The sequence below is a fragment of the Nematostella vectensis genome, chromosome 12 (genome assembly GCF_932526225.1).
Source record: "Nematostella vectensis chromosome 12, jaNemVect1.1, whole genome shotgun sequence".
Lineage (NCBI taxonomy): Eukaryota > Metazoa > Cnidaria > Anthozoa > Actiniaria > Edwardsiidae > Nematostella > Nematostella vectensis.
The window spans coordinates 361,601-370,215 of record NC_064045.1 but is presented as its reverse complement, the minus strand read 5'-3'; the positions used below and the strand labels follow the sequence as shown (position 1 = coordinate 370,215).

At 37.6% G+C, this 8,615-nt stretch overlaps 1 pseudogene; it reads right to left on the bottom strand.

Annotated features, from left to right (window-relative positions):
• Positions 1–3,614: 3,614 nt before the first annotated feature.
• LOC5499320 lies at positions 3,615–7,594 on the bottom strand (annotated as a pseudogene).
• Between the last annotated feature and the right edge of the window lie 1,021 nt (positions 7,595–8,615).

Sequence of the window (8,615 nt, the reverse complement as noted above, 5' to 3'; positions counted from 1 at the left end):
TTATTATTAATTATTATTATTAGTTATTATAATTAATAAATATTATTAATTATTATTATTAATTTCTAATGATTATTATTGATTATTCTTAATTTTTATTAATTATTATTAATTATAGAAATATTATTAATTACTATTAATTATTATTAAATATTATTAATTATTATTAATTATTATTAATTATTATTAATTACTATTAATTATTATTTATTATTATTTATTAGTATTATGAATTACTTTTTGTAATTAATATCAATTACTATTATTAATTATTATTAATTACTATTATTAATTATTATTATAAATTATTATAAATTATTATTATAAATTATTTTTATTAATTATTATTAATAATTACTATTATTAATTATTATTTGTAATTATTAATAATAATGAATAATTGTAATTAATAATAATTAATGAAAGTAATTCATAAAAGTAATTAATAATAATTAAGAGTAATTAATAATAGTAATTAATAATAATAAAAAAAATCAATATATATGAATAATAATTATATATATTATATTATATATATTATATATAATTATATTTTACATTAATAATAATAATATATATTAATAATAATTATCGATAATAATTATGAATAAATAATAATTAATAATAAATAATAATTATTATTAATAATTATTATTAATAATAATTATTATTAATAATTATTATTAATAATAATTATTATTAATTACTATTAATTATTATTATTAATTATTATATATACCCATATAACCTAGCTCTTGAATCCCTGTAACTGTTTGAACCATCCCCTAAAACCCTACACCTCCAATACCAAGCCATTGATACCCTGTACCCCTGTGTACTCACTCATTCATAACTTGCACCCCTATTACCTAGTTTTTGATATCATTGACCCTTATTACCAACCCTTGAAACCCTGTACCCCTTTGACCAACTCTTGTTACCCTATACACCTATCAACTCACCCACAAAATCACTTATCTAAACGTCAACTTAACGTCCTTATCTTTACACCCATGAAAAAATCCCAAGTTGATTTGACCTGGATTCAAACCCCGGCCCTCTTGTTTGAGAAGCGAAGCCCGTATCACTGAGCTATCGCGCCACTCTCTTGAAAACTAGAAGTAACTACCGTATAGCCTTGTTTACCCAGCCTTATAAGGTATAGAGTAGTTTTTCCTTGATATCTCGAGAGTGGCGCTATGGCTCAGTGGTACGGGCTTCGCTTCTCAATCAAACGGGCGTGGTATAGGGTAAGTTAGTGCTACGTCCAAGGGTGTAGCTCACAGGGGTGTATCTTAGCTAGGTGTGGGTACCCAGGGGTATAGGCTAGTTAGTGCTAGGGCAGAGGGGTGTAGTTTAGTTAGGGGCGGGTACTCAGGGTTATAGGGTAGGTAAGTGCTCGGTTATAGGGGTGTAGGTCAGTTAGGGATGGGTAGGCAGGGGTATAGGGTAGTAAGTGCTAGTTCATAGGGGTGTAGCTTAGTTAGGGGTTGGTACTCATGGGTATAGGGTAGTAAGTGCTAAGTCATAGAGGTGTAGCTTAATTAGCGGTGGGTACTCATGGGTATAGGGTAGTCAGTGCTAGGTCGTAGGGGTTTAGCTTAGTTAGTGGTGGGTACTCAGGGGTATATTGTAGTTACAGCCAATTCATAAGGGTGTAGCTTAGTTAGGGGTGGGTATTCAGGGGTATAGGCTAGTTAGTGCTAGGTCGTAGGGGTATAGCTTAGCTAGGTGTGGGTACCCAGGGGTATAGGCTAGTTAGTGCTAGGACATAGGGGTGTAGTTTAGTTACGGGTGGGTACTCAGGGTTATAGGATAGGTAAGTGCTCGGTTATGGGGGTGTAGTTTAGTTAGGGTTGGGAATTCAGGGATATAGGGTAAGTTAGTGCTACTTCACAGGGGTGTAGCTTTGCAAGGGTTGGGTACTCAGGGGTAAAGTGTAGTTATTGCTAGGTAGTAGGGGTGAGGCTTAGTTAGTGGTAGGTTTTCAGCAGTATAGCGTAGTTGGTGCTAGGTCGTAGGGGTGTAGCTTAATTAGGGATGGATACTCAGGGATATAGGGTAATTATTATTATTAATTATTATTATTAATTCTTATAATGTACCCATTTTACCTAACTCTTGAATCCTTGTACCTGTTTGAACCATACCCTAAAACCCTGCACCTCCAAGACCAAGCCATTGATACCCTGTACCCCGTGTGTACTCACTCATTCATAACTTGCACCCCTATGACCTAGTTCTTGATATCATCGACCCTTATTATCAACCCTTGAAATCCTGTACCCCTTTGACCAACTCTTGTTACCCTATACACCTGTCAACTCACCCACAAACTCACTTATCTAAACGTCAACTTAACGTCCTTATCTTTACACCCCTGAAAAAATCCCTAGTTGATCTGACCTGGATTCGGACCCCGGCCCTCTTGTTTGAGAAGCGAAGCCCGTACCACTGAGCTATCGCGCCACTCTCTTGAAAACTAGAAGTAACTACCCTATAGCCTTGTTTACCCAGCCTTATAAGGTATAGAGTAGTTTTTCCTTGATATCTCAAGAGTGGCGCTGTGGCTCAGTGGTACGGGCTTCGTTTCTCAAGCAAACGGGCCAGTGTTCGAATCCAGGTAAGATCAACTAGGGACTTTTTCAGGGATGTTAAGGTAAGGACGGTGGCATTAGGGGGTGGGTACACAGGGGTACAGGATATAAACGGCAGGGTCACAGGGGTGCAAGTTGGTAAGCGCTTGGTCATACATGGGTAAAGGGTAGTTATGTGATTGCACGCCGGGTCAGCTGGCTCGGCCAAGCGGACATTTAGCTACCGCGGTCAACGCATACATGGTCAGCGGGTATCTTCAAAAACAAAATGGCGACGAGAACAGATAGTATATCATTGGATCAAGTTTTGGAAGAGGTTTGTGCTGAAGATGGTGAAATTAGTAGTGAAGAGGAAGTACCAAGTCTTGAGGAGGCAGTAAAAAATGCCGTGCGATGTTTTAGGCCACTTCGAGGTGATATTCGATCCGTTTTGGCCTTCGAAGAGGAAGCTAAGAACGCATTGGAAGAAGTGTTTAAAAGGAACAAGGAAGGGTTTTACACTGAAAGCGAAAGGGCTCTAAATATGAGCATAAAGGTTGGCCCAATCATCGCCACAGAAGTTGTTATATGGCTGAAAAGTGTCCATAGGCGGCTTTTACCTTCACGAAAGGCTAGAGACCCGTATCGAATTGAGTTAAAACGGGATCTACCAAGGGCCATATTTGATACAATCCTGATGGCTGTATCAAAAACACCAACTAGTTTTGGCGTTTTGGTTGAATCAAAGAACCTTAAAATCACATTCAACCACAAAACAAGGCTTGTACGTGACTTTGCTAAACTAGCAGGCATTGAAACAAGGGAAGTCAGGGATTTTCTCCAGAAAATTTTTAAAGGGAAGCAAGATGGCTGTAAAGCAGAGCTATTAGTTACAAATGAAAAGCCTGTTGTCATAAGCTATGACCCCAGACGTTTATATATAATAATTGCATGCCATTTTGGGTTTTGGAATGAGCTAGGATATGCTTTCCATGGCTAAATAACTTACAAAAATACACAAAAATATTTACATGTTGATTGATTGAAAAAATGAATTTATTATACAGTGTATAGTTTACAATAATAATGATAAAAAACATCTTTCAATGTTAAACATATTTGTGATAGCAGGCAGTCTTATCAAACTTTTACAATTTCATTATATTAATAAGTACTATTTCTACTGTACTTTGGAAATTGTCAAACATTTTATGATTGGAATATGATTTAGAGCTGATTGCCACTTTCAATAAACATATTCAAGTCAATAAATAGCATTGTTATTACTTTCTTTTTATCCAATCATTTCTCTGAGAAATATTTACGTAATGAATTGTTTCATATAACTTCTGTTATTTTTTTAAACTAAGAATATAATTAAAATTCTATACTGGAATAAAGAATTTCAAAATTGATAACAAATAAAATCACAATAAATTATTTTATTGCCTTACTTGTTATTGTATTATCGTAATTGTCTACCTATCTTTACAAATAGCTCTACTAATAGCTTAATTCGATTAAAATATTGGATTTCTGAATGCATTCTTGAATTTAATAATGAACCCAATAATCAATGCTGTATTCAACCAAAATCTTGAAATTTTGCCCTGTGTGTTAACTGGAATGACAGAGTTGTGCAATAACTAGAATGCTTTTAATTACTGCATGGTATTTTCCAAAGGCAATTCCAATTTACCTATCTAATAAATTCACACAGTAACTAGGGGTATATTACATTTACATTGACAAGCCTGGGCTGTACTTCTTATTTACTACACTCTCATGGATTAGGGTCATTAGTTTGTCCCCACAGAAACAGCAATGAGTGTTTGCTGGGGAAGCTTTCAGCAGGCCACAGTAGCAATAAGCTGGATCATTGACTCTTTCTGGGATATAAACATCTTTGCTTTCTGTGTAAGAGCAGGGCTGATGGCCTTGCTCAGGCAGCCAGACTAGCATAATAAATTCATGCCTAAAGATTTCTTGCCACCTAGACTGGTATGTAGTGTTGTGACTTAACCTCTGCAATGCGATATGTTTTGCCTCCCTACCTTCCATTGTCACTGTTAGGAGTCCCTGCTGGTACTTTGAAAATACATCTCTAGCATGCACGGGAAGTACATGACCTAGAGTCCATATAGTTGGGTTGATGGTGTAGGGAAGAAACAATTTGTTTGCATGGCAATACTCAATGGCAGCAACTTCTAGCTTTGCAATATCTTGTTCATTGATATCAAGGCGGTTGAAAATAGAGCAGCAGTCTCTTAACCTGATACCTATATAAACTAGTGCCAAGACAGTTTGTTTTTGCTTGGGAGTATCTTCCTCACTGCTTAGATACTTCAACAGTCGCATGAAGTTATGACAAAAAAGACGAGATTCTTTGCCTGTAAATCTATATTGTAGATCTCCTTTTTTGCCTTGGGTTTCATTATACCATTGCCTTACTCTTTTAGCTAGCCGTTTGGTCTTTACTTCATGTTGAAGTGCATTAATAACTCTAGCAAAACAACTGTCTGGTGGTATTTCTTCAAAGGTTTTATGAGATGGTAGTAAGCAGGTTTTTCCTAATGCTTCTTTTAAGACAGATCTAAAGAAGTACTGCCAGGCATTGTTTTTGAGATGGAGAGGCTCAACGTGTGCTTTGTCAATAAACTTGCCTAGCATGGGTTGAAATTCTTGGCGGCTCTTTTGTTTGGAAATGAAATCTGTAACTTTAGACCTTTTTGTCTGTTGACAGAGAGTTTGGTTTTCGAGCTTAGCTTTGAGTGCTTTAACTTTACTAGCCACTTCATTCCTTTGGTTGTAGCTCCACGGTTTCCATTTACATTCTTCGTCAGTACCAAATCTGCCTTGAAGGTTGCCACTATCAGCTGAGCTTACGTTAGCAAAGGATGAAAAGTAAGTAGCAGCATTTGAGAGCTCTCCAGCAAGCATTGCAAGCATTTTCATATCATTTGGGAGCTCAGCAAATTGAAATGACACATGAAAGCCATCTATTTCATACAATGTGCCTTCAATATCTGATATTTGCTTGTATATTGACAGCACATATTTTTTAACAAGGGAAGATGTTTCCTCACAGTTAGCCCCAAAAACTAAAAAGTTATCACTGCTAGAGGCTACTTTCTTTCCAGTGTTGAGGAAGCTCACTAAAAAGGAGCATGCAGTTTCAAATTTCCCAAATGGGCAGCCATTTCCCCCATGTCAACCTTAAAAGTCCCCTCTGTTTCTCCAAACCACTTAAGATTATCTGTACCAGATAGATAATGCTTAGCTAATCTTGGTAAGTATTCTCGTAAGTCTCGAAAGCATCCACGAGTAGTGCTATCTTCATTATCTAATGCAAAGACTTGCACTGACTGAACATTGCCTATATCAATAGCATTAATTTCTTTAACCAGAGTATTGTAAGTGAGTAGTTTTGGAATATCTAGACTACCCATATACTTAATGCTAGTTCTCCCACCCCTTTTCCTTTTACTACATGTCATTGAGGTGGCAAGCCTTACTGCCTGATACTTTCTCTTGCCCATTACTCCAGCACTATAGTATGCAGCGATACTTCTCAAAATATTGCGTGCTGAATTATGAAAAGTATGTTTTTCTTTTTTTTGAATTTGTTTAACTATATAACCTGCAAGCTCTTCGTCCTTTAGGACATAGTCCCCTAACTCACTGGTTTTGCACTTTCCTTGAAGAGTGTCAAAAAGCCCATCCAATGCTGGTTTGATGTTGCTCTTTGTTGCCCCATGGATTTTTGCTGCAGCTTCGATTGTATTGACTCTCCTCCTTCTAGACTCCCTAGGTGTTATCATAGGATTTTCCAATGAAGTTGGTGTCAACACTCGAAGTTGCCTCTGAAAAAAAAAACATTTGTTTGTGACAAATAAAAATAAATAAAAGCTTTGGTAAGCTTGTTTTATTCATGAACTAAAATCCTCCTATTTAACACTGATGGTCAAAAATAATATACAAAAAAACATGTTTACCTTAGTACTTGGGGGTGTTTGAATTCCCGTGTTTGTGTTCTCGGCTGTTTGTCTCAGAACATGTCCCTGGAATTAAATAAATACAAAGGACTAATGACCCTGATCAAAATTTAGATTCTCATTACATACGAACAATAATGATGGGCTTGGTCTTATAAGATTTTCATATCTCATCAAAATCTAAACATTTGTCTAAAAAACAACAATGCGTGTAAGAAATCGATTCCAAAAAATAAAAACTGCAACAATAATACAATTATCAAAAGTCTGCTACAAATGGAAACCAGTGAAGACCAAATTAAAATTTCTTAACAGATTTATTTACGAGTGAGTTAGTTTTGGCATAAACACGCAACTGGCGGTCGCTCTGATTCGCTATAAATATTACCTTTTCCTTCAGTCTGCGGATCTTCTGCTGTTGGATCTTGACTTCCGAAAGTGCATGGACTTTTTCCTCGCATAATTCTTCAAGAACTGCCCTCTTCTTCTTCGCGTACGTGCCGATAGGAAAATTATTGTTGCGCTTCCGAGGCATTGTACGGGGATCACTAAGATACAGAGTGAACAGCAGCTGATTATGTATGAAGGGCATTCAGATTTTCGAAAATTTCTCAATAAGGAGCGCAATTCTCAAAAATCCAAAACGACCCGATTCTTACCTGATAAATCTTCAATCTAGAACTCCTCATCTCGACTGTAAGTTAGGCTAAGCGAAAAAGCCTTTAGAACCCCAAAATGGGGAAATTATCATCAAAATTTGCGAGCTCTATCGTGTACTAAAAGCGCCTTTGATTCAAGAAGTGTTAATCAAGCGTATATAGTCATGTTTGGTATCATTGTAAAGTTTATTTTTCCCGCTTTCTGACTGTGAGCGTCTTTGATTTGCCCGCGTAAACCCAGAAGCCCCAGCGAGCCATTTATATACACGGTGGAGGTAGTTCCCAGTACTACGCGGATATCAATCGTCCAGGAAGCCATTTTCGACTTCAAGCGGAAGTCCGATATCCCGTGACAACTGACCCGGCGTGTTGAGTGTCATAGGGGTGTAGGTCAGTTAGGGATGGGTAGGCAGGGGTATAGGGTAGTAAGTGCTAGGTCATAGGGGTGTAGCTTAATTAGGGGTTGGTTCTCATTTGGTATAGGGTAGTAAGTGCTAAGTCATAGAAGTGTAGCCTAATTAGCGGTGGGTACTCATGTTTATAGGGTAGTTAGTGCTAGTTCGTAGGGGTTTGTTTAGTTTGCTGTGGGTACTCAGGGGTATAGGGTGGTTACAGCCAAGTCATAAGGGTGTAGTTTAGTTAGGTGTGGGTAACTCAGGGTTATAGGGTAGGTAAGTGTTCGGTTATAGGGGTGTAGTTAAGTTAGGGTTGGGTATTCAGGTGTATAGGGTAGTTAGTGCTACGTCATAGAGGTGTAGCCTAATTAGCGGTGGGTACTCATGGGTATAGGGTAGTTAGTGCTAGGTCATAAGGGTGTAGCTTTGTTAGGGGTGGGTACTCAGGGGTATATTGTAGTTAGTGCTAGATAGTAGAGGTGTAGTTTAGTTAGGGTTGGGTATTCAGGGGGTATAGGCTAGTTAGTGCTATGTCGTAGGGGTGTAGCTAAGCTAGGTGTAGGTACCCAGGGGTATAGGCTAGTTAGTGCTAGGACATAGGGGTGTAGTTTAGTTACGGGTGGGTACTCCAGGTTATAGGGTAGGTAAGTGCTCGGTTATAGGGGTGTAGTTTAGTTAGGGTTGGGTATTCAGGGGTATAGGATAGTTAGTGATACGTCAACGGGGTGTAGCTTTGCAAATGTTGGGTACTCAAAGGTAAAGTGTAGTTATTGCTAGGTAGTAGGGGCAAGGCTTAGTTAGGGGTAGGTATTCAGGAGTATAGCGTAGTTCGTGCTAGGTCGTAGGGGTGTAGCTTAATCAGGGGTGGATACTCATCGATATAGGGTAATTATTATAATGTGCCCATTTTACCTAGCTCTTGAATCCCTGTACCTGTTTGAACCATACCCTAAAACCCTGCACCTCCAAGACCAAGCCATTGATACCCTG